Source organism: Pezoporus flaviventris, unplaced genomic scaffold (genome assembly GCF_033815535.1).
Source record: "Pezoporus flaviventris isolate CSIRO_AGI_PZ_B2104156 unplaced genomic scaffold, CSIRO_AGI_Pfla_v1 ptg000025l, whole genome shotgun sequence".
NCBI classification, from domain to species: domain Eukaryota; kingdom Metazoa; phylum Chordata; class Aves; order Psittaciformes; family Psittacidae; genus Pezoporus; species Pezoporus flaviventris.
This window is the reverse complement of record NW_026892573.1, coordinates 30,599,196-30,625,485: the sequence shown is the minus strand read 5'-3', so window position 1 is coordinate 30,625,485 and position 26,290 is coordinate 30,599,196. Positions and strand designations below refer to the sequence as shown.

Here is a 26,290-nt window from a genome sequence, read left to right as displayed (position 1 = left end):
ATGAAAATTAAGTTTCTGAATTTTTCAATTGGAATTTCTACTTTATTTAAAAAAAAATAACAATGGGATTTATAAGATTGGGAAATCAAGGTTTTAATTAGTGTCATTATTATTATTATTATTATTTACTCTGGGTGCCATCTTTAAAACTAAATTTTTAATAACATTTAAAACTCATAGCCTAAGGGAAATAATTTTTTCAAGAGGAGTTCAAAGGTTTAATGTTAAAGACTTTGAAGTATGATTTGATGCCTTTCCTTATAGAAAATTAGGTGTTTAAAGAAAAATATTATATGAAAGTTAAAATACTATCGAGAACGAAATACGGAGCCCAGCACCAAAACAAGGCTGGAGGATGGGGAAGTAAAACTCAGCTATGACTATGCTTTTGTGAGGTTTCCTCCTCTGTTTTCTAAATTGTAACAAAACAAACATGTTTGAAACCAGCAAACATGTTCCCAAATCTTCACAATCAGGCTGAAAATATTACAGTTTAGGAATGTGAGAGGGAAAAGCTACCGTGACTTCACCTTCAAGTGAAAGTTAGGCAAAACTTTGACCTTGGGACCATTATCCCTCCCCTCCATCCATGGCCAATGTCCAGCCCATATCTGTTATGGTGGAAATCCATCAGTGAATGTGGAAATACACTCAATGATGAGGTATTGTAAGGCTTTGGTAGGTTGTATCCCATTCTACGTAATATAGTTAGGCTGACTATAAGTCTCTGTCTTGCACTAAGTTTTCTCAGAGGCTTCTTATTTGACCAACTTTCAGCAGGTATTCAGTCACTAATGGCAGTTCTGCATTTCAAATGCTGCCTTTATTCCTCAGGATAAGGTCACTGTTATTTATGACAGAAAGAGAATTATTTCATGTTTCAAACCCCTTTCCAGAAAATTGCTGAACCACTTGGATTTAAACTGTCTGTAGGAGTATGCATTCATTGTCAGCTATTGATGTCCTATCTTTTTCCCAGAACAGAGTCCCACTAATTAAAGTTTTCGCATGCCATAAATAAATGAAACCAGACCTTTAAGAGATTTATCTGGCAACTTATTTAATAGCTTTCAGATGTCCTAGAAACATTTAGTCAGTCCATTCCAGAGTTGATCTACACTCTAAAAGAAACAAAACAGACTTCAGTTATCATGATACTGCTCACATTCATGTGAAGCAGGCTGGATGACTGTATATTGCCCAAAATAATAACAACAGTATAAAAATGATAATACAAAAAAAGATAGACACCTGCTTTGAGTTGAATGATGAAATATTAAATGTGTGCTCAGAGAGAAAATAGAAAATGTGAATTACCCTTCATATTTTCTTGTCTCTCATATTGACTGTTGCATTATTTAAAGTAATAATTATTTGACAAACTTTGATGGCAAAAGGGATTTCACAGCATTCATGAGAGTGGTAGTGAGCATGCATCAAAAGCCAGTGCACTGCTGTTTAGTTCCAAGATTTATGTACGGTCTCTTCCCCCTCCCCTTCACTTTCTACTTTGCAAATAACTGACTCTCTAGAATGGATTATCCACAAATCTGTTAGCACAAGAACAGCAGGAATGCCTGAAAAACAAGTGTAAATCCTGGAGAGACTGCCACATCTCTCCTTTATTTGAACTGCTAGGAAAAGCTATGCAAATAGTGGTAAATAAATGAGAGATTTCAGTGCTTATTCAGAGCTAAAACCAGTCGACAAACAGATGGTTGAAGACATGAAGATGAGTTCAAGCATAGAAAAGGAAATCATTTTGGTCAGTTGGATTCATACTGTTCCCATAAAAGGACTGCATAACCAAAGATAAACAAAGTAATACTAAAGAATATATTAATAGCAGGCTAACACATTGCTTAATTTATGAAATTATTATATTCTTTCATTTGCTGTCTAAATTTCTGCACATTAAACAGGCAAAGTCATTGTTTTCAGCAGAACTGGGCAACTCCATCTTTAAAAGCAAGATATAAATAAAAGACTTGGCCTTACGAAGACAGGCTGAGAAAGGTGGGGCTGTTCAGTCTGGAGAAGAGCAATGAGGAGACCTTACAGCAGCTTCCAGTATCTGAAGGGGGCTACAAGGATGCTGGAGAGGGACTATCCAGATCAGGGACTGTAATGATAGGACAAGGGGGAATGGGTTCAAACTGAAACAGAAGTTCAGGTCAGATATAAGGAAGAAGTTCTTTACTGTGATGGTGCTGAAGCACTAGCACAGGTTGCCCAAAGATGTGATAATTTCGCCATCCCTGGCAGTGTTCAGTGCCAGGTTGGATGGAGTCCTGGGTGACGTGGTCTAGTGTGAGGTGTCCCTGTCCATGGTAGGGTGTTTGGAACCAGGTGATCTTAAGGTCCTTTCCAACCCAAACTGTCCTGTGATTCTATTTGCAGGGTTGTTTGTTTTGGTTTTTTTTTGCCATTGGGGATTTTTTTGTTTGCTTGCTTGCTTGTTTTTCAACTAAAAATAGTTAAATCCTTTGAGGTAACTGACAACAATTTCGTATTTTTTGTTGTTTTGTTTCTTTTTACTTTCTCCAGGCATAAAATAATGAAGGAGGAAAAGGGAAGAAAACGAAGAGAAGAAGGAGAGCACAAACCAGAGTAGTAGAAGCAGACCCATTCCATCTCTTTTGGAATTAGAAGGAACAACCTGTGTTTCCATTTAAGTCAGCAGACTTCCTGTCTAAATCCCTTATTATTTCTGAATAACAAATCTTTTCCATAGAAAAGTAGTATTAACAAATAATTTCAGGGTTTTTTTTCCATGAAAAAGTTTTTGTTCTTTTAGAGCAAGGTATTAGACATGCTAGAAAATATGCTATTCCTAAATTTTTCTTCTTCAACACATGCAACACAAAAACAACTAAATATTCGGCTTTTTAGCAAAAACAAAATAAAAATAGATTTTCAACCCAACCTTTTCTTGATGGAAAAATATCAACATTTTTTTCCTCTTTCTATTAGCAGGCTTTTTTCATCCTGTTTACCCTCCTGGGTCTATTCCAGATGGAAACAAGTAGGATAATCAACAAATAAAACTGCTCATCATGGCTGCCAGGCTTTAAATATTAAAATCCAGACCAGTGAGGGAAATTATGTGTGCACATGTAAGTGTGCATGACTAAGTCCAATGTCGCAAATATTGCCCAGGCTATGTAGTGCTACTTTATGCCTGAACATTACCCAACACACCTGGCATTCAACATAGTGTGCAGCCGCGATTTATCCACAAGTTTGCCATAGTCACTTTTGTGGTTAACATAACCCACTATATAGACATAAATTTACTTTCTGTAACTGCAACCAGTTGCTGATAAAAAGAAAATATAAGGGAAAGTTATATATGGAAAGCATAGCTAGTATGGGGTGTGAATGTATCAAGCAGAACAACCCAGATCACATTAAGGTCTGGCAGCTCTCCCATTCAGTTCTCTGCTAGTGAGCGTAATTTGATATGGGGGACATAAGCAACTGATTAAGAGTTTGCATCTCACACCAATCTTCCATTACAAATATCTATGAGAATCTACTGTATGTTGAAGAAATTCCAAGATATCTTGTGTAAGTTGATGAAATTCGTTGAACGGACTTTGGAGTAACTGAAGACAAGCCAAATGATGATCTCAGAAGACCTTATGTAAACCTTAATGGCTTCTCTAGAATAACCTCAAGTTTATACCAGTGCCACATAGATCAGAATTTCATATTAAGTTTCACATTTTTCAACACAAAATCATCCAAGAAAAAAGATCTATTTCTTTTGATCACCCCCTAACAAACTGTACTATTATTTTCCAAACTCATCTTAGCTCTGCATCCTCTTTTGCAAGGCCAGAGAGGAGGATGGGTTAGACAATTTGCTTCAGCATTGAGTGGCTCAAGTATGCAAAGCAAAATGGGATACATGCTCTTCTTCCTAGACCTCTCCCATGCTGTTTCTCATGACTATGTTAAAGAATGATGGAAATAAACAGCAAAAGATGCATTTCTGTCTCAGTGAGATTAACCAAATTCAATTATTCTGCCCACAACATTTCAGGGAATGCAATAAAAGCAAAAGCATAAACCAGACACATGTCACCAAAGCTATAATATACAGTTACTCAGCACCCTGCTGTGCGACATTCTAACCGCAAGTAATCTACCAGCACAGATTGCAATAACGGGATAATGTTTTTACTATCTTTTTCCCAGTAGAAAAGTTCATGCTTCTCTGATCATCTTACAAAAGGGCAAGATTGTCTACAAAGAAGGTCAAGTTTGTCTCTTTTTCAAGCATGCTATTGCTTTGGCCATTCAGCACAGAATTTCAACTAAGTAAGCAGATTTAAAGACAAGCATGTGTCTTTACTCCTCTACTGCTGCATGCATAATGGTTCTCATTGTACTCAGGATCACCATTTTACCTCATCTATTTCTAGAATGTTTTGAGAGATGCTCTGAGCTCAGAGTGGTGCTACATAAAACTGTCTCCCCACTCTAAGGGTAGCTGACAATTTAAGCAATATAGCATGAGTGCTGGGTATTGAAAAGAAAGATAAATCAGTGGTTAGAAGGAGAATCCAGCAGAGGGGATTGTGTGGTCTCTTCTCAGGTTTCCTTGTGCCTTGGTGGCTGACTGCAAGGAATTTGTATGGAAAAATTAGTTGTGGTTTCAGCAATGGAAGACTTCAAAATATGTCCCTGCACTTTCTATCGCCTACAGAGTTCACTGGATTTTTCTGAATGGTCAGCAAAGGGGAGAAATACAGCTCCTCTCTCCAATGAAAGCATCAGCTAGTAGACGTTGCTTCCATTCCCACTGTGCCATGGTGCCTCCCCAGTGTCCTTCATCCTTCCTCACTGCTCAGCACCTAATGTTCAGATATTCTGCATTGGAAATCTTTGTATCCCACGATGACTATAAAGTATCAACAGATTTCTTTTCATGCTTATTTCCCCATGTAATCTCTGAGAAATAAAAGGCAAATCTGAATCCACTTCTGTATTGTTCTTCAACCCCCTATTGCTCCCTCCATGTTCCCTTTGGACTTTTAAGAATGAAGACTATATGCATCAGATTCCTTTCAGTAAAGCCTTAGATTTTAGAATACAAAAGAGAAGTTAGAGGACTATGGCAACTGTCATGGTTTAAGCCCAGCCAGTAACTCAGAACTATGTAGGGGCTCACTCACTCCCCTGCTTTCCTCCCCCCTGCTCCCAAAGGAGTGGGGAGGAGAATCAAAAGAATGTAACTCCCACAGGTTGAGATAAGAACAGTCGGGTAACTAAATATAACACAAATCACTACTGTTACCACCAATAATAGTAATTATAAGGGAAATAACAAGGGAAGAGAATACAACCGCTCATCACCTGCTGACTGATACCCAGTCTGAGTCAAACAGTGATCTAACCCTTCCGGGTAACTGCCCCCAGTTTGTATAGTGGTATGGAATGCCATACCATTGCGCTGTGGTATGGAATACCTCTTTGGCTAGGTTGGGTAAGGTGTCCTGTCTCTGCTTCCTTCCGGGTTCCCCTCCTCCCTTGCAGAGCATGAGACTCACAAAGTCCTTGGTCAGAGTAAACATTACTGAGCAGCAACTAAAAACGTCAGTGTTATCGGCGCTGTTTCCAGACCAAAAGTCAAAACCACAGCACTTCACCAGCGACTAAGGAGGAGAAAAATGACTGCTACTGATGAACCAAGGACAGTAACACAACATAATTCAGTACTCTTCTGCAATGGAATGCATCTCTTTCTGAAATAAAGCAAGTCCTTATAAATTGAAAGGAGGAAGGAAGGATAAAAGATAGAGAGAATATGACCATAACTTTAACTGAGACATAGAAAACCCACAGAGCAAGAAAAAAAAAAACTCAAGAAGAAGCAGAAAAATCTCCAGTATAAAAGACGTTTTTCTCTCCCCTGGCAGCACAGCATATTATGTGTGCTGGAGAGAGATGCAACTTCAGCTTTGCTTCAGTAGCTGTAGCTTCATCTTTGACAAATTCAAGAAATACAGACCAAGACTGGTGACATTGTAAGGGTGAAATTACGGAGCATAAAGCATTTGGAATGAATATTGTTCCTGACTTGCATTGGAGTATTAAAAGTGTAAAAAAAAGTTACAGTTTGTCTGGTGCCTGGCATTTTTCTCCCTCTGGGACATCCTCATCATCAGTGACAGCACAACGACCTTGTATGAGAATTTTTAGTGGAACGGTGGAGTCAAAGGGTACAGTGTTCATTCAAATGCAGTTGTAAGTCAATTACATATGCTTGTGCTTGCCTAGATTGCTTCATCAATGTTCACATTAATTGCATACAAAAGCTGTTTTCCTTATCAGTTTTTTTTAACTTACTTGAAAAGAGCAGAAGCCTTCCTGGTGTATGAGTCACTACTATACACTGTCAACTAGCAAAAGACAAGGAAAGAGAAAAAAACATTTTGCCATTCTTCAGCACTGCATTAGTTTCAGAGCTCCCAATTAACACCATTGTCATAAAAGTAAATGCCAGCTTCTGTGAAGAGTTTTATGTATTAGCCTTTTGCTCATTTCAATACTCATTTATAAGGGAAAGTATGAAGTGTGACAGTCACATAAAAGAGCATGTGGCAAAGCATTGTAAGAACAAAAATTAAGCTGCAGGAACTGGACATTAGCCTCCTTCAGAAATATACTGTATAATAACATGGATTTCTCTAGCAACCTGCACTTCATTTAAGGCATTCAGCTTCAGCTGTTGTCTGACAAGTATGAAAATGTTAAGATAATTTTGTTGAGACTCTAGAAATAAGAAACATCCACAAATCATAAGTTATGTCTGTAAGTCTTGGCCAGAACAGTTAAACCTTTTCCGCACACCCATAATATTGGTCCCTTTTGCCTTGACTTCATTTAGCTTCTCTCCTTGCTATTCCAGAGCCTTATTTTCATACCTGTATAATCATATGTCTAACCATAGTTGTTTATTTAGTGATTGCAGTAATACAACCTTAATATATTGAATGTGATTACTGAATCAAAGACGACTCTTTTCTCCTGAGGGAACATCTCTTAATAAGAGGGCTGCTTGCCCTTCTGGATAATCTGAATATTTCGACAGCATGTCACCTTTTATTTACTCTCATGTTGCTAATCTGTAGTGGTGATGACATAGAAGTGTGTGCCTTTGGTTTGAAAACCAATCCTGTATTACAACTTTATGATTTCTACACGTGATCTTTTAGAATTACAAACCCAGTTAAAAGTAAGAATAAATCATGATGAACCCATAAACTCAATCAAGAACTGAGTAAACATTTTGTTTAGTTTTGTTTTTTTATAGACTAATCTTTAATTTGGTATCGTAGTTTGTTTTAATGTGTTTAATTGCTATTAAAAGTGTTTGACTGCATCAACATGCAATGCAAAAATTAACTCTAATTAGTTTTCTTCTATTTACAACCAATAAAGTCTTCCCCTTTCTTGAGATACAAAACCAGTTGGAAGTCCCGGCACTGCATTTTGTGATGGGAATTTAATTATTAGTACAGCTAAATGTTCCTTTCTGACATACATTACAGCTTCCCAATATGTTTTTAGTCTCAAATCCATACTTCTGGCTATAGTAGCACCTCTTTTTTGTCAGCAGATCACAAGGATTGCTATAGCACTCAGAAATAAATTGCTAAGTCCAACATGAATGGCTAAAAAGCAAAAGATGATCAATACTGTGTTCCTGAGAACTTAACAGTGCTTTGGATCTTGCTTCCAGCATAGGTCCTGCTCCTAAGAAATATCTCTTGGCCACAAGCCTTCTACCAAAAGAAGTACCAAAATGCCTCTTAAGAAGATGCCACTCACTTTGCAAACAGAATTTATTTAGGAACTGCTGTCCTCTACAGAAATAGGAAGTAGTAAAGTTTTTAACAGAAAAACTTTTTGTTTTCCTTCCATTACTCTTTAAGGATCCACATTCTTTTCCACATTTGTTTACCATGAGATACCGGTGATCACAGTGACTAACTAGGTGTCTAGTCATATCCATGAGCATACTACTACACAAAGGCAAGGAAGGATGACCCATCTATAACTACCTCTAAGATTTTTCCATATTAGGAACAAGACAATGCCGTAACAGTTATTACTACATTGGCAACACTCTTTTTATACATAAAGATGAAAATAACATATTTTTATGTATAGCTTATCTACATATATAGATAAAGAAAAGGGTGCTGGTATTTCTTCATCAAGTTCTGTTTAGGACAGAGATATGATGTGACAAAGGAAGAAGCAACTTATCTGACATACTTCGATTGTTAAGTTTACTCCCAGTTGGAGCAATTTTCTATGTTTCCCTCAAGGCAGATTGCAAGGTACTGTCCTAGATAACATAAGAATAAACATTTCTTTCTCATTGAGTTAGAAATATGTTCTTTAAATACAGATAGAAGCTTTAGAGTACTAAAAGCAGAAGAGGTACTGCTCAGTGGCTTCATTAGGAATGACTGGATTCTCTGGCTGTCAACATGCCTAGTTACTTGCACTGAAGAAACTAACAGATTCCTGTTTGCCATGTTGTTTGCAGAGACATAAGCTAATGTGAAGAATAAACATTTCCTTTGCACATTTTACTTGTTAATCTTTCAAGTTCATTTCAGGTACTTATGCTGTTGTCATTTTCCATAGTCAAGCTGGAATGAAGCCAAGTGATTCACTTGTGCGTAGGTTTAGAATTTCTTTTTCTTTTCAAGACAAAAAGCAAAGAATATTGTTTCTAAACTAATAGAAGAGCATCAGAAATTCTAATTTCCCAACTAAATTGGTCCTAGAATACAATGAAATTTACATTTTAATGTAATTCTATAAAATTTAAATTATACATTTAAAAAAAAAAATCTGCAAAATACAGAATGTTTTATTTCTCATTTCAGAAAAAAGCACCAAAACAACAGAAAAAACAAACACACAAAACCAGACAAAGCAAAATAGTTAACAATTTGATTCTTCCCTCCCATTGCAGATACTTCTAATTCAAAATTGACCTTATTTTGCGTGGTTTAGGTCACTAAACAGCCGTGGTAACATGGTAACAGTCATGGGTATCTTCCAACAAAATCCAGTCTAAGATTCTATATGTTCTAACTATGAAACAAGTCTACATTTAATTCTTTATTCACTAGAAAATTAGATTTTTTTTTCTTTTCAAATTTCAGCAGATGAAATAACTGAAATTTTCCACCAAATACATGTAACTCCATGAACCAACCTTGATTAACTGATGGAACACAAAAAAGGCTTGAGTAAATTAAAAAATAAAACTGTCACACATAAAGTTATATGAAAAACTGCATATTCATGAACCTGAGATAATACCCTGAAAGTCCAGCTGAAGAGAGCAGAGATAAAGCACCTTTGGTGGACACCGGGTGTCCAGCCAAGGTCAACCCACCACATATACAATAGCAGCATTTAGACTGAAGACCTGTCTGAATAAACCAGACACACTCTGAAGACATCGGTATGTTCGATATTGCACAAACTATTCCACTAGATGAAGTAATGGCATAGCTGGAGCCATGTAGTAATATGATAGATTAGGATCCCGACCAGGCAGTGGAAAGGAGAATGAGATCATTGTTCAGCTACCCATTTTACCTTAGCTTATAGGATGCTTTTCATACTGTTTTCCTCAGTGGGGTTAACTTGCAAATACAGTTTATGTTCTCTCTGTGCTCACCTACCCTTCTGACAGGAGCTTTACACGCCAATAAATTTTTCCTCTTTCCTATCTATCTTCCCTTTTGTGCTCTACCCAAAATTGTAAGATGACTCTATCTGTACTGCTGATAGAGTTTATAGTGCTCCAATGTTGTCAAGTGAATTATGGCATGTTTTGACCAGAGTTTTTATCCATTACATTGTCTAATAAGTTAAAATCTCAGTGTAGTCAAATAGTATGAAGTGTTCCTTTTAACTTTTCATATAGTCTCTGTGAAGGGTCTTGAAATGCAGAATCAGATCGCAGCATGACTGTTATAGACTAAATGTATCCCTTTGGTTCTGTATTCATCTTTTCCCCCCCCTATGCAAAACTCAATTAACAAGTACTTATCTGACTGTTACAATTATTTTGGTACTTAAGTGGAGGATATAAATGAATATTTTTCTAGGACGAATAGTATAGAGGTTTGCTAGTGATCTGAACAACATTATAGAGGTAGAAACATAACGCTTCAGAATTTCAAAGGTGAGCTTATTTTGTTTCTTTAAATATGCAAGTGTCACTCCTACTCCTGGTTTTAGAACAAGAAAAGACAAACACTTCACTGGTACCTTTCTGAAAATTCTATACAACAGCAGAAGAGAGTTCAACATAAAATCCTTGAGTTAAGTGGAGGGAGACATGTTGCTACCCATTTCAGTAAGAAATGCAACTGAAAAATCAATCCAAGATGGATCAGAGAAAACAACCCAACAGCAGCTAAAAATTATTTGATAGAAGTTACCAAACTAGGGATTTTTTACTTAATTAAAAAGTGTTTTTTAAAAAAGCTAAAGAAGAGAGGCATTTATTTAAGAAATTAAAAAGGAAAATTCATTAAAACAAAAGGGTGTCTCAATCAACTTTGTGTTCCTTGCCTCAGAAGTTAGAATTGGTTTGTGGTCCCAGTCTAGGTACAGCTGTGACTTTCAGGAAGAAAGGTTTGAAAAGCAAAGAAGAACTTACCTATGTCACCAGTTCCGTAACTTCATCAGTCACGTCTTTGCTTCAAAGTCATTGACAGATTAATGTTGTCTGGAGGAATACAGTGTCCTGTAATGACAAGTTATAAATCATATAGAACAGGAATCTATCATGTTCAAACAATAAAAGCATAGAATAGCCCAAACTGGGATCCAGAAAATTGGGTTCATCTGCCGTTTCTACACAGATGCCTACAAGGCATATATTACATTTGTGTATTGTATCTACATAACTAAGAAGTGGAAAGAAAATTTACACTGTAATATAGGTAAAATATATTCAAAGGTTAAGTTTTAACCTTGACATTAAATTGCTTATTTTTTTTACAAGTGCTGAAGGAAGCTGAATAATCCAATTAACATATTATAATATCTCTCATTTTTACATGTCATGCCATGATTTTGAGATCAGGTATCTTGAACTCTTATTGTCATTTTGATATAAAGTCCAAATTCTTCTCCTGCCATGATAGTATATAAAGATCATAGAATCATAGAATGGTTTGGGTTGGAAGGCACCTTAAAACTCACCCAGTTCCAACCCCGTGCCACAAGAAGGGACACCTTCTACTAGACCAGGTTGCTCAAAGTGCCATCCAGGTTGTCCATTAAAAAAAACAACTGAATTTAATTGGATCTCTGCTTTCCTACAATTAGTTCCAAGTAAAGAGCAACTTCTTACAGTGTTTGCACAAATTGTGGGTAAAATGGATAATACTAGCTATATTAATGACATGTTATATATTGTGTCAAGTTTAACACAAGAGACCTTGAAAACAATAATGTTAATTTCTCACTTCCAATATCAAGAGATATCAACAACGGGTAAGAGACTAGATATAAAAAATATAGCATGAGCCTAGAGAGAAAAAAGAACAGGGTACGGATCTCTGCAATAGTTTAACTGATATAGGGGACTCTTCTTTCTAATTCTCATCTGAGATTTTAACATTGGTCTTTGACATTTATGTTAAGTGCTCCAACAGGGAGTTGATTAAATATTAGGGGCTGAAATTCAGCAGTTCATCTGTCTGCCTCTTACACACATGTTATGGAAATTGAATTCTGGGCTGCAGAAACCTGCCAGGATAAAAGTTTTGTTAGAAACGACTTATTTAAATGGAGAACTTTGTCTTAGTGGAAACAAATTTTCTTCAATGGGAAAAGTTGTCAGGAAATTTACAACCAGCTTTAAAAATGAAGCTTCAACTGATCCCAAACCTCAAGGCATTCTAATTGAACTTCAAATAACTGTAATTAAGATTTGGCAAGACCTCTACATTCGTGACAAGCGTGGTACAAGCAAAGTTCTTCCTTTTAGATTTCCAGAACAATCATAGGGTTACAGCAGACCCTCCCTTTCTCCCCCCATCTATCTTGTTGAATGATCAATTTGGTTTTTGAAACCTCCACTAACATCTCATTGTCTATCTAGGAGTCTTTAATATTACTGCAGAACTAACCCTGTAAGCCCAGAACTACAGAGTTGTAGAATGTTTTAGGTTGGAGGTCAACTAATCCAACCTCAGATCAGGTCCTGCTGTGAAATCTTTCAAACTCAGCTGCTTTTATGGTACAGTACTCTACAGATTTCATGAACAGTCCATTTATATTGTGCACACATTTGATCACAGAGCACACATACTACTTCACTATTTTGCAAGTATAATGCGTCACAGGATTAAGAGAAAAATGAAGTACTGAAGCACAGAAGAGAATATTAGCAACCAAGGAGAAGAATTATTGTAGCCTTTAAAAGTTTAATCAAAATTATCTTGAGACTCACGAAACACTCCCCAGGTCCATTTGGGACTTTGGGAAAAAAACTCTAGATTTCTTTTCCAAAATAAAGTACATTTTTCCCATGTTTCAACCAAATTATTTAGATTATTCGTTGGCTTGTTGGCTTTCTGTCAGTATTTCGCTGTTGGTTTTGACCATATAGAAATTCTAGAGCTGCTATGCCGCTACATATCATCATCACCTTCAGATGATACCTTTAATTAGAAAGGAAAAAAATGGTTCTTATGTCTTCATGAACACTTGCATTCCATCTTATTACATAGGCTAATAAATCTGGATATATTTCACATAGTAAATTGTTTTCCAGGTACTTTTATCATTGTACAGTTCTAGAATACTCCCAACCATACAGATTAAGTTTTGCAGTGTATTTTCATTTCTTATGTAACTGCCAGATACTAAATATGCACAGTTTTATCAAAAATAAGAAAATAAGAACAATAAGAAAAGTATCAGGTTCCAGAGGAAATATTAGAATATTGATTAGGAAGATGAAAAGTGAATTTGGGCAGCACCAATAAGTAGAATCTACATGTTTTATTATTTCCATTGAGTAAAGAGGACATGCACAGAATACAAGCTAGAAGAATTATTCTGTACTATTTTGGGAATTGTATGGCTAGTATTTCTTCTTCAATTTTCTCACATTTTGGAAAGAAGCTTATTTTCCTTCTTTCCATAATCATTGAAATAACTCTGAGCAAACTGCTGTGCATCATATCGTAATGTGCAGGCATTTACAACTACTAAAAACAGTACCACCCATAGAGAAGACTGCTGTTGAATTATGTAAGAGCAAGCCACATATTTCAGCCTGAGCGAGGAAAGGAAGAGCCATGCCGGGTATTAAGAAAACATATCAGGTTCAGAGGTCTGTAATTAATCTTGTCAGTACATGACGCAGGCTAACCTCTGTGCAAGAACACAGTATCTTGGCACATTTCACATCTGTGAATGCAGAGCCAACCATGGACATCTGGGATTTGAATCTGTCAAAGTGATTGGACATAGTCTTGGTCAAGTTCTTGAATATTATACTGCATTCTTAGACATATTAAATATTTACATCATTGGCTCATAAATGCACAGAAAACAGGCAAATGGAATGCATTTTTATTAGCTACGAGGAATAATACATGCATTTCTAGATGAGAGTTCCATTGTGCTATGAGTGGAAGCAGAGAAATTTGCTCTGTGGTTGATCACAGTGTGTCTGATTGATGGACAGAAAAGTCAATATAGCACACATAAATGCATTTTTAAAACAACATTGTCCTTGTTTTATGCAACCAGTGCAATAGCATAATTGAATACATTTACTTCTAAAACCTGTTAACACTCAAGATGCGTGTAGCGAAATTGACTGAAAACAAATGAAAATAGATTAGTTTCTTTTATTGACCTTGACAAATGTACAAATACAACACAGGATGATTATGATGATCCTCATGCAAACAAAAACTATAACCACACACGCTGCAAAGGCCACTGCCATTGACAGAGCTCTCCCCATTGATTACATGAAGCCTTCATTGAGAAGTCCAACAGCAGGTATTTTTCAAGGAAATTGTTTGCAATGATTAGAGAGACCTGAATTTCCCTTTGCTGTTTCATGAAAGAAGCATTTTGACTGAAAATATAAGTGACTAGTTTAAGTTCCTTAATGGGAACAAATAGGTACCTCAACAGGACCATTCATACTTAGAATTTTCTATTGATTTAAGCAGTCTGCATCAGAGGCAACCTAAAAGATAGGGTTAGGGAAGGCATCAAACTGCTGGTGGCTGAAGGGAGATGTCAAGAATGCCACTCATTCTACCTGTACTAATTTATTCAGTAAAGGTACATTTAAAATGATACAGCTTGCATGTATCAATAAGTTTTTTTTTTCCTGAAGATCATTAATCTGTAAGTCAAGTTTGCACCAAAAAAACTCTGAAAGTTCTAAGTATTTCCATCAAAAGTTTTACTTCTAGCAGAAAGCAAAACTATTTAAAAAGAAAAAAACAAAAGAAGTATAAAAGCATGGAATAAGCATTCAGTTTCTCTCATCCTTTAAAACTTTATATTCTAGTATAAAATAAACTATAACAACTTATGTAGCTTTTATCAAAGTATGATGTTTTGATTGAGTCTTTAATCTTCCTTCTAAAATCAAATACAGTTTACAAATCTTGAAATCATTGCCAAAGCTCTAACTTTCAGAGTACATAAGGATTTCTTGTGGTGATGTTCTGGACATGGCTGTAAGGTGGACTTCTAAATGCCATGTTATTCTTCAGTGTCTTGGGTAAATTATCTCAAGACATTCAGCTTCCCACATGACATACATGGTGTTTTTGAGTTTTTACCCATACATGGATCCAATGAAACAGTATAAGCCTCTACTCAGACATTCAAGATCTGTGTAAAGTAGAAAAGTAATTTTATAGCTTTCTAAATCAGTCAGCAAGATGGTAGGATCAGACTTTCCTGGTCCTCTAAGATTTCATGCAAAGGTAACATTTGTGACCGATCCTGATAGCTGTAGCCCTTGAGCACATAATAAGTCATCTGAGACAAAATCAATCTTTTTAGATGAACTCCATCCTTCAGGACTGACAACCTTATAGAACAGGTTTCTATTTAAAGTTCTTAGGTGCCATTTTCTCCAGTTCTAATAGAGATAATAAAGTGAAAAGCGAAAAAGGGAAGGTAATTACCACTATCCTTTCTCAGCTTTTAAAACCAGTTATGGAAGTGCAATTTACTGCCTGTTCCAATTATTACAGTGATTCTTGGTTACAACCTTGCACGTACAAATATTTAGATTAATTTCATAATTTGGGGAAGTAATAATTCACTTCACAAGCAATGACACATTTTTACATCAAGATTAGAACTGAACCTTGAGTTGAATTCTCTTGCTTGCTCTCACTGGTTTCGTGGAAGTACAATTTCAGTTTCCTTGACACATTGGTCTGGACAGTCACACTCAATAAGAACAGAGGAACTCTAATAGCGTGAATAACATAAATCTCATTTTTTACAAATCAGACACTTTCATTTATCATTAAGTTAGACCACTGCATTTTGGACTAGATAAGGGGCAAGGAAAGAGGGAGATTTGAGGAACAGCCCAGATCCTGTGTTCAAAGAAGCACAGAGGATGCAGTAAAGCTTTTGTTAGCAAACCCATCAGTTTGCCAATCACTCCTGCCCATAGTTAGCAATGCTCTCAAGTTCAGAAGGAAAAGCCTGAATATAGAAAGTTATCCAAGTATTAAAGTGATGTCAGAGACCCCACATTTGTTTGAGCTCTAAGCTGCCCAAATGTCACATCAAAAACTCTCCAAGCCTTAAAACCATTTTGTTTTGTGGGAGAGATTTTAATGGCCCAATTTCTTGCTTCCACAAACATGTTTAATAGCTTCTGAATTTCTGAACACAGAAAAATACACTTAATGACCTAAGACAGCAATTTAAATAACAGTTTTAAACTTTAGCCTGCTCTCTACTGTTTCTTAGCAATTTAATTGAAGACTTCTTACCTCATTAATTATTAAATGAATGTGTTTTCCTTATAGCTTGGGAATCTTACTGACACAGCCTACTGGAATCTAAAAGTTGCAGCTACCTTGCACATGGTGATAAAAAGAAGTTACAAATTGCAGAGCTGACATTGTTTTACAGGACAAGTATTTCCAAGTGAGATTGCTTGTTCACGCCAGTGATCAAGGAGCTCCAATAGCATGAGAGCTCCAATAGCATGGGGTAAGTCTTGATTTAGATTTAGACCTCATAGGAGTCTTCCAGTATCTGAAGGGGGCCTATAGGGATGCTGGGGAGGGACTCTTCATTAGGGACTCTAGTGACAGGACAAGGGGGAATGGGTTAAAACTTAAACAGGGGAAGTTTATATTGGATATAAGGAGGAAGTTCTTTACTGTTAGGGTGGTGAGGCACTGGAATGGGTTGCCCAGGGAGGTTGTGAATGCTCCATACCTGGCAGTGTTCAAGGCCAGGTTGGACAGAGCCCTGGGTGAAATGGTTTAGTGTGAGGTGCCCCTGCCCATGGCAGGGAGGCTGGAGATAGACAATCTTGATGTCCTTTCCAATCCCAACTACTCTATGATTCTATGGTGCTATGATTTTAGGAACGGCAACTCTTTATTCTGTGCATGAAGTAGACAGCTGTACTGTAGAGAGATGGACTTCAAAGTCATCATATGTAGAACTGATTTTCAAACAGAATAATTGTAAAATGTATATATGCACAGTTTAATAGAGGTGCACTATATTTTTGCAAAGTGAATCGGTTTCTCTGTTCAGTGCTATAGTTTTGAGCATTTCCACTGAAGCTGGGTAAGTCACTGAAACAGAATCCTACAAGCAGCTCTTTAGATTCCTTTGTTTTTCATGTAGATGGTGTGTTTTTTCTAGTAAACTGGTAACTGGCGAAACAAGGAAATCAGATAATATTCTTCACACTTTTGCTACATACCCATCTAAATTACAGGTCACTTTAAGCATAGATTTCTGGCAAAAGAGGAGCCAGAGATAAGAGGATGTGGTTTCTTCATCGGCTTCAAAGTCCTTGTGAAAGGTTGCTAGTTTACAGACACAGAAAATTTGTAGTCAGGCAGCACCTCTGTAAGAACCATATATATATATATATATGTATATGAGTGTTATACACTGAACCTATTCTTTTTCCCTTTTTGGAGGGAAGACATATTAAAATAAATAATATTGCATGTTATGACATGATGTTCTCTCTTAGTAACTAATCTTCTTATCCCCAGCTCCTCATTTAACAAAATGGGCTATGTCATGACAAAAAGTAAAAAACCCTTTAGGAATCATGTGGCACAATACAATACAGGATACAATACAGCTTTACCTAAGGGACATGAGCAACCTTTTATAATTTAATATCATCCTAAGTACCCTTTGAGATCCCAAATCCATTTTGCAAGGCACTGCATGAATAGACTTTCAGTATATGCAGTTTGAGACACTTCGTGACCCAGAAACCGTGTACTCCAAATAGAAGGAGACATAGGAGCAATAATACATAATACTACGGTTATTGCTACATAGTAACTCAGCTGTGGAATTGGAACAAGCACCAGTTGTATCAGCTCAGATCAAAAGACATTCACTCTTACTTGGACATGTAATAAAGGGCGTACACTAGGAAACAGTCTAAACTAGCGCAGCTACGGCAATACTTTTCTACAAACAGTCATCCAGCCTCCTATGCATCAAGGACTTGCTGAGCCACAGGTGATGTTTTTGTGTTTAATATCCCTGGATTCATTTTTTTCTTCAATAAATTAGTCCAAATGAATCACTTTAAAGGCCACATAACCTTTAGAAATACGCATTCCCAACACCCGGATGAGTACTACATAAGCTAAGGAGAACTGCTGTAGATATGAGTACAGTATCACCCTGGGATTTCAGTACCTTAAAGACAGAAGAGCAGGACTCTGCCTGCTGGTAACTGATGATTCTTCCGTTCCCTCAAGTGCCTGAATCCCTCCTCACTATGTTATGCAAAGCACCTCCTTAGTAGTACTTAATGTGATGATACAGCCAAGGATCACACTTGCACTGTAGCTGATGTTGAACCTTTTAATACTTAAAGAGTATCTGGAATACTTCCCAGACATCTGGCCATCTAATTTAGATTCTGGTGAATAGGTTTTCACTGGGATGTTACAAGGATGATTAAGAACCTTAGTACCAATACTACACCACTTCCACTCTCTGTCAAACCACCTTGGGCTCTACTGTAAAGAAAAGCAGGCAGATGGCTGGATGGTCAACAAATGCGTGACAAGACACTTCCTGTAGATATTTGCAGTTTAACATGTGCTAGTGTTTATCCACCTGTAGAACAAGCCACCTGCCAGTTGTTTGAGTGATATGACTGGCTAAGCATTGCTAAGCACTCAAATAACAACAGCAATAATACTGCCGGAAGGAAAAAAAAAAAGCTGTATACAAGGTATGCACACAGACAGAAAGAGCAAATATACACGGAGAAGAAAGCAATCTTATGCTAGCAAAATATTTATTCATGGCATGCATTATCTGCACAATTCAGAAGCACATACACCACTACCACATTACACAATTTGCTGACAAGATGTAGAAAAGGCTATAACACTACAGTGTCGATGCGCTTTCTTCATTGCTATGCAGAGGTAGAAGTACACGCATACATTTTCAAAACTAGTTATAGAACTGATTGTCAGCAATTCATTCTCTAGCATTTCTGCTGCATATCCTTCATTCAATTAACCCCAGAGCCATCAGCATTTGGAGGTAAATGTGAAAACATCATCTTTGCAAAATGCAGTGGAAGCAGATATCATTTAGTAATACATTGGTCTACAACAGTAATGATACCTCAGTACAAACATCAACTGGCCTGAAATCATAAACAGACCTGTGACATTAGGCAATTCTCCTTGTTCTATTACAGATTAGGTGTGTGTACAAGGCTTTAAAAATCCTCCCAGTTCCTATTTTGGAGAAAATTTATTGAATTCTCTCCATGGTCTTTTTGAATTAACTTTGAAACTTTAATTACATGAACCATTTTTATTTGTATTAATAAAATTCTGTATCTGTATTCATAAAAGCAGAAGCAATTTTATTTCCAGTCATTTTTCCTCAGCATTTCAACATTAGTGGTGATGTTACCAGATCATAATTGCTATTCGCTACCTAAGAGATGTGTAAACAAGCATTTTTTTTGAGTAGGTGGTGTATAGCAGTATTAACAGCTTCCTTTCAAGGGTAAGCAAGGTATGTCAGCCTGAGTAAGTAAATCATTGACACCTTCTTCCAAAACCCTAGTTTCAATATCCCCCTTGTACTGCTATGTCCCATATCATGGTCCAAAATCCCTTGTGCTAGAGTACATAAACATTACATATTCTTCGTTTAGATATTTTCTGCACTCACAGCGCATGCAAATATTAACGGGCTGATGCTCAGTGACAAACCTGGGACACTTCTCCCTATTTCTTTTCAGATTGCATTGAAGATAAAATGAACACTGCCTATCTCCACTCTTTCCTTAGAATAAGGAAAATTACAGACAGAAAAATGCCTAAGAGACATTTAGTACTAAAAGCTGAGTGCTATAGCAGTCTGCAAAGCAGATGTTGGGGTTTCTCCCGTGACATCAAATCAAACACAGTGCATACAGGTTCATTTAGATCTTCATTACCATAATCTTTGTTTGATACAGGTGCCCTGTGCCAAGAATGCAAGTTGTTCAGCTCCCAGAATCAGGCACCTGCAATATGTTCAAATGAAATCTTGAGAAGCATAGGAAAACTAAACAGTTGTTTGCAGGCATTTTCTCTTTTTTTTACTATTACTATTACTATTACTATTACTATTACTATTACTATTACTACTACTACTACTACTATTACTGCTACTACTACTACTGCTACTATTACTACTGCTACTCCTGTTACTATTATGTGGTCGTTAATTCTACCCACTCTTGCAGAGAGCCTTCTTAGCTACAATTCTCTACCAGTAGTTTTCTTTCTAAACCCTATTGTACTTTATTCATTACTACACTCAAAGCTACCAGTCCAGACATTATTATGTTTTAGAACTGTGCTGATGATTTTCCTCAACTCTCTGAATTCAGAGGTACGGGGGGGGAAACACTTGGCTGCATTGCTAAGTTTATTGCAGTGCAGAAGGTTGTGAGGCACAGAAAGGGTACGATCACATTGTTTCTTTTCCTCTCAGTTTTAGACCTTTTTCACCAAACTATGAGAGCAGGATTATGCAGCTGCTGGAGCTCCCCAGTCAGAGGGAAGTCTCTCTGCATTTTTATTCTGCACATTTCTGTTAGCAGATGCTTGGCTCAGTACACATTATGCTGTGTGGATCAAACCGCAGCAAACAGGTCTTAAATAGAATTACCAGTTGCTCATCACCACTGGAGAGGTCTTCGGTTACTAACAACTTCCATATATGTTAGCTCTACCCAGTCGTAACAGACTCCTCCAAATAAAGAGAGGATTACCTAATATGGATCTGCTGCCTGTCAAACTCTAGCACAGGTCAGACTGAAATAGCAGAGGTGCAACTCTTTGAAATGTGGGTCTTAAAATGAGATTGAAATAATACTATTTTGCTAAAGTACTAGGATATTCACATTAGCAACACAGCAGTATGAAAAAAATAGCTTAAAAACCTGAAGTCTCTCCTCAAAGGAAGGGATGAGGGAGCTGGGTCTTCTTAGCCTGAAAAGACTGAGAAGTGGTCTTACCAACACATACAAATATCTTTAGGGAGTGTGTCAAGAGGATGGGGCCAGACTCTTTTCAGTGGTGACAGGATAAGGGGCAACAGGCACAAACTGAAACTCAGGAAGTTCCACGTGGAAAAACTTCTTTACTTTGGGGGTAGCAGAGCACTGAACAGGCTGCCCAGAGAGGTTGTGGAGTCTCCTTGTGGCATGGTCTGAGGCTGGCCCAGGCCAGCAACATTTGGTGATGCCCAACAGAGGCAGAAGAGCCCCCCTACACCACCCACTACAAATCCCCCAGGAGCTGGCCTTGGACACACAGTTCACCCAATAGGTGCTCTTGGATACTTGTTCTTTCTGGGTACCTCACCCCTAGAGAAAACTACATACACACACACACAAAATCAGCCTGAGGGGTATCACACCTGGACAATGCTCATACTCTTATTATCTAATACAGTGCAATTTGTTAAGTAAATGTTAAAAAGATATGTCTTGTGTATATAGCAACAAACAAAATAAGAGTTCAAGTCATAAACATCAGCTACAGGGGGAAAATATAATTAGATAATATAAGCATGAGCGTCTGAATTTGTTTCAGACTCAGAGAGTTGCTATTAAAATTCTTCAAGAAAGAAAAGTATTTACGATAATGAAAAACATATTGCAAATGTTCTAGTTGCATTTGTTTACTACTTTCACAAACTACTCCAAAGAACTCATTAATGGGAACTAATTGGAACAGGTTTTGTGTCCATGTCCAGTTTCTTCTATAATTGCTGAAGTCACTGATTTGGCATGAAACAGCTCCTATTTAATCTGTTTGATTAAAAAGGACACTTTCTCTTGCTGTACTCAGTGGAGTGGAAATGAATTGTTCGCTGTCATGCACCAGGCTGTTTCCCTAAACCGAAGGATTAGGCAAATTTAATCAAGGAGTCTTGAGGACTCTTCCCTCCCTCTATTTCCTTCATACCATGAGGTGAAACACTGTACTGATTATGAGACATCTTTTTAGTTTTTTGATTACATGAGTTAATTGGACTATCAGGCTGGACTGAATTTATCCAAATAAATTCTTCAGTAGATTATTTTCATGTAATCATGTTCCTTATTTGAAAAGAGAATGCAAATTCCTTTGTCTTAAGGGAAAGCACAATGCAGAATTGAGCTTCTTACACAACATGAAAAGGCGTTTCCTTCATGGATATCCCTTCTTTCGTGATGAAAATGAAATGTGTGGGGCTGGAGAGCCCTGGTCTGCTACTGTTTGACAAATGATTTAAATACTAACAACTGCATGAAGTGGGAGAAAACTACTAGGTTTACTTGGCAGTGCACTGTACCAGTGGTACGGGCTGCAAACCTTCAGGGAGCATGGAGCGGTCAGGCCTGAAGAAGTTGTGAGGTTATCATCAGAGCGATTCAGCAAATCTACAACACAGTGAACAAGCAGACTCAGGCTTCAGGTGTGCTATTTATACACAAAGACCATGCACTGCAAAGCACTCAGGGGAAGAAAAAGCTTCCACACAAAGTTCTGCAGCAGGATATGCCCGAGACATTGTAATAAATCTGCTCCTAGTACCTGTGCGCTTCTGGGATGCTCTTGGGACTCTGAAGTCCTCTGCAGACAGCTTGTCTTTATGTTCTTACAGCTCTGCCCTGTACCGTCCTCCCTCCTCCTGCACTATGTTTTCACTTGGGAACACAAACAGTAAGGCTGAGGCTGCACAGCAGCTTTCTGTGGTAGAATTTCATACAAAAAGGTCCAAATCACTACCATTAACACGAGTAAGTGCATGACACTGCATCACTGCAATCACCACTTGTGCACATCACCTCTGAAATATGGAATAGGTGATCAGGCCTATTAGGGTGGGTGGAATAGCAAAACTATAACACTTTCAACCAACTTTATCTTGTTTGTTCGCTTTTCCCCTTGAACTTACCCTTCTGGTAAATTAATAGGTGGGGATTTTTTTCTAGCAAACAGACACAGACTACATTTTCCCAGATGGAATGGTTCTCCTTCATTTTTCCCTCTTCCCCCAAAACAAGTCATGATTTCCATGCCTAAAAATCACAATTGCAGGTCCATGATGCATGGACTTACATCCAGAAATCCATGCAAAGCAAACACAATGTAATTTTAAGAGGTGAGATGCCTGTAGCAGAGATGTGGGACCTAGCAGTTAACATCCCAAGCATGAATTAGAAAGGAGTTAATGTTATTTCTGGCAGAATGCCTCTGCCTCAGCCTGATTTGATAAATCACTTTCTCCTCTTAAAATAAAAGGCCTTATCTTGACTTTAAAGATTCAATTTACTCCAGTGTGTCAAATGTACTCAGAATATCACCTCTCCTTTTTCAAGCAGCTTATCAGTACCCCAGACACTGACTCCTGGAGACAAGAAGTCTGCAGTATTCAAGCTGACTCATTCCTGAATGGGACTAAAATTCAAGCTTTCTAGGAACTGTGGTTACATTTGTTTCATTGGAGATAGAGGGGCCAATAGACCACAAAGCTGAGGATCCTGGGACACCCATCTAAACCACTGTCACACTTTCCAGAAAGAAGGGGCTAGAAGCAGAGACAGATTTAGTAAAGCAACCCCATTCTCTTCTGAGCACTCAGGGTATTTTTCATCCCTTTGCAGGAAATGTGGTCACAGACTGTTCTGATGCGTTGTGTTTTGTTCCACATTATTTGCAGGATGACTTGATTGTGTACACTAATCCTGACAACTGGGAACTGTTTCATTAGAATCATAGAATCACAGAATGGTTTGGGTTGGAAAGGACATTAAGATCATCCAGTTCCAACCCCCTGCCATGGGCAGGGACATCACACGCTAAGCCATGGCACCCATGCTTGGCTGTTATTACACAGCATTCATTCCCTTGGGAAGCCACCTCAGGCTCCTCCTTGCAAAGCTTTTTGCATAGATGCATCTTCCATGAACCTATCCAATCACAGTTTATTTGTAGAGTTAGATAAAAAAGAGAAGACTTTATCTCTTATCCCCAGAAATGCCTTTTTGCCTAAAGGTGTGAACAGAAGATAAACTGTAACCAGTTTTCCTGTTCAATAAAGGTACCAATTCCGCAGCGCATCCCCTGTTAGTGAGATTCCTTCTGAGAGAGGCATTAACAGTTTTCTATCCCTGTCCTTGTTTTTCCCCATCCTGACAAATTCCTCTCATGAGCTATTTTTCTCCTCTTTGTGCTCTTTGGATCCCTAAGAAAACCAGGAGCAGAACCCCATTAAGGTGTCAAGTCATGCCGGAAAGTGACGCTTAGTATGTCCAGTTGGGTACTTGTAGGTATCTCTGGGAAGCTACATCTCACGTGAGATGGAATAGCTACAGCTTCTGCCTATTCCAAATCAAGTAGAAGAAGGAAATGCTCATGGCTTTTAAACCCCCCAAAAGAAACCTTATCTCAATGCAGTCACAAGCCAAACTCTGCAACTTTAGCAACGAGCTGTGATATTGTATAAGTTAAAGTGCACTAGTGTTATTCTTATAGTTGCAGAAATGATTTCTCTTAAGAGCCCCCCCCCCCCCGCCCCGGACACCCTTGCGGGAAATGAAGCTGAATGAGTTTTCAGTAATAAGCCAGTGGGCTACAGTTTGTGTTGCACTGAATCTCTCCTGCTTTATTTTTTATCTGTTTTTAGGGCAAATTTGACTCCTAGACCTTCTGCAATTCCACCAAAATCAATCGGGCTGCCTGATGAGCAATTCTGAGTTGAATTTAAACCTCTGAGACACAAGTGATCCCTAACTAATTAACCTACAAACATTATTGTGCATTGACAATTTGCCAAGGTACAGTCTGTATTGAAGATCTAAATCCATCAACAATTATGAAGTTTTCTCTTTCTTGGTTAAATCTGTATTCTCAGGTACAAGCCTTCTCCCAAAATCAGTGAACCAGCATACAACAGTGACAAGCAAATTTTGTTATAAACCTCAATACCATTCCTGCCTTATCTCTGCACATGCACAGTATTTAGCAGTGAAGCAGTGAAGAGGCATCTACGACCACAGACTCATCTGTTTAACACTGACCACACCATCAACAAGACCAGTGAAACCTCGGTGATTTGAGGAAGGATCACTGAGAGCATCAGTCAAAAGTGATGGTGCTGCAGGAAGTACTTTCACAGGCACAACCTGATTCTGAAAAAGGATCCCCTTGTCACCTTTACAGACTGAAAGACAATTGTGTAGGTGTTTAAAAGGTAGAGGAGGGGAAAGGGAAACAGCACTTTCAATATGATAAAGGTAGATATTTAGTATGGCGCATAGTATAAGTCAATGGCACTTTTTTACTAAAATGGTTTTCAGTGACTGCTCTTTTAGTGTGAAAAATAATAGCTGTAGAACCCTAGGGTTTTTATAATGTTGATAACTCTCTACATGAAGACCTCACTTCTTTTAAATTGCGACATACTTGTTTTCACCAAGAAAACCGCTATTGAGTACCACTCACTTCAACCCTTTAAAAACTCCTTTCGATGCAAGCCCATTTCCAGTTTCCAGCATCCACATTCAGATCCATCACTCCTTTTAGTTTTGACTCTGCTGTTGAAAACAGAATTATTATATTTTAATTGACAGAAATGAGGATACCAGTTGCATCTGTTAAATATTTGCTAAGTGCTCAGTATGCGAATTGAATGCAAGTAACCTCTGGTTTTGGTCTATTTAATCTCTGAAGTTGTTTTTTGGGTATGAACAATGCAAAGTGATTCCTCTCTTCCTATTGAGCAACTTTAAGCAACATTCCAACATCTGGGGTCCAAAACTTTTAGACGTTTAAGAAATCTAATAAACTGGTATCCATTTTTTCTTTACCTTCATTTTTTATTTTCCTCATAAAATACGATTTCCTGAAAGTTCTCCTAGTTCGCAGTTGTGACTTTTTATTTATTCAATTGGCAAAAAGAGCCATTCTGATTTAACCTTTTATTTGACATGGACCATGTGTTATACTTTGTTTCAAATCAGTCTAAAGATCTGTCTTTTGGGGGGGGTGTTTGTTGTTGGTTGGGTACTTTTTCCCCTAAGGAAAGTTATAGACAATAAGAATAGAGGAAATGTGAACAGTTAGTCCAATTCTGTAATGATGCTATGCTTCAGAGCTTGTCTAGCTGTTCTTGCCTAGACCTTATAATAAGAAGGCTGGGTCAGAATAGACAATGAAGGAATGCCATTTTTTCTTTAAAATACCATTTTTAAACCAGATAACTGCGTAGGCAAGACCTAAAGCTTGACAATTCTGGACCTCTGTTTGCACAACTGAAACCAGTCTGAATTTTGGCACTATCCAAAACCAATAGTTTAAAATGATTTCATATCTCTGATCTTTGCACTGCTAAGCAATAAAATGTTTCTTTGGTATTGCTGATCTACATTTACATTACATGCCTAACTCTGAAGTGTGTAATAGCTTATTAGTGCATCTTTCTCCCA

The 26,290-nt window shown here is 37.6% G+C and overlaps 1 long non-coding RNA gene across 1 annotated transcript in view; it reads right to left on the bottom strand.

Annotated features, from left to right (window-relative positions):
• Positions 1–26,290, bottom strand: part of LOC133271673 (uncharacterized) — a 515,341-nt gene that overhangs the window by 144,196 nt on the left and 344,855 nt on the right. Inside the window, exon 3 of the long non-coding RNA XR_009744216.1 lies at positions 10,712–10,798. This is a non-coding gene — a long non-coding RNA (uncharacterized LOC133271673). The remainder of the gene's footprint in view (positions 1–10,711; positions 10,799–26,290) is intronic.